Source organism: Octodon degus, unplaced genomic scaffold, assembly GCF_000260255.1.
Source record: "Octodon degus isolate 3935 unplaced genomic scaffold, OctDeg1.0 scaffold00038, whole genome shotgun sequence".
Lineage (NCBI taxonomy): Eukaryota > Metazoa > Chordata > Mammalia > Rodentia > Octodontidae > Octodon > Octodon degus.
In genome coordinates this window covers 2,684,985-2,686,253 of record NW_004524614.1, presented here as the reverse complement: position 1 = coordinate 2,686,253, position 1,269 = coordinate 2,684,985, and positions in this window count along the sequence as shown.

Here is a 1,269-nt window from a genome sequence, read left to right as displayed (position 1 = left end):
GCCCCTGTCCCATCACTAGCCAAGGCTGCTCGCCTGCTTGCACAGCCAGTCACAGGGCAGGGAGTTGCTTGTAGTCTTTTCCATTTCAGACTAGGGCTGGTTTGGGGCGTTTGGTAAAATAAAGTCTGGGTCACAGCTCCTACTTCTCAGCCAAGTTCCCTCCTCTGCTATCCATATTCAGCTGCTGCTATTTTTTTAGAACAAGTTCTCACTACACAGCTCAGACTAGTAGTGATCCTCCTGCCTCAGACTCCTCAGAGCTGGGATTACAGGTGTGCACCACCATCCCTGATTTTGGGGGCCGGCTTGGCGCAGGGCTGTCACAGCTTGGGTCCTGGGGGCTGAACCTGGATCCTTCTGCTTGCCAGGCAGGCACTTAGACAGCTGAGCTATCTCCCCAGCCCACTGCTGCCTATTTTGAATGGACAGCTCTTTCCTCATTCCACTACCTGACACGGGATCTGTGACCCAGGGCCAATTCTGCTGTTGGATTTCGAACCTGGACCACATTGAGAATATATGCCATTTCTGCCCTCCTGCAGCTATGCTTCCAGGCTGTGCTGGCTCTGCAGCTCTGGCTCAGTCACCAACAGATGACTGTGGCATGGGTCAAGTGGCGGAGTGTCTTGGGCTCCTAGGGCTGCCTCCCACTGCACAAGACTCTGCCAGTCCAAGTCAAGTCTCAGTCTCCCCGTGAGCAGCAAAGTTGCTTCTGCGACTCCTCATCCACCAGCTCAGCTATTCAGCTGCTCCAGGCCCACTTTGCACTCTCGGGCTTGTGTTAGTGAACTATGTCTGCTGTATAGGTGAATCCTATTTCCTTCTCCTCTGTCAGTTCCCCTGTGGATCACATGTGGCCTGGACTCTCATTGAGTTCTCTCTGGGCTGATGTTTCCAGACTCTTGACACTGCATTCTGGAGAGGCGAAACAGCTGACCCTCACTGCTCTGCCCTTTTTTTGCTCACTCTGTGGCTGAAGGGTCTCCTAGGTGATTCCCATGCAGTCTGCAGCCAGGGGAATCCTAAAGCTGGGGGTTCAACCCAACGAGGGCTTCTGTCAGAACTGTGCTGAGGATCCTGTCAGTTATGTCTTATGGTTCATCCTTACCTTGCATAGGTGGAAAATATTTAGCAATTTTTGTTTGTGGTACTACAGATGAAATCTAGGATGTTGCTTATGCCAAGCAAGGCCTTTTCTACTCAGCTACATCTTCAGACCCTATTTAGCAAGCTTTAAAGGAACATGGCATTTGAGGATTTCACAACTTC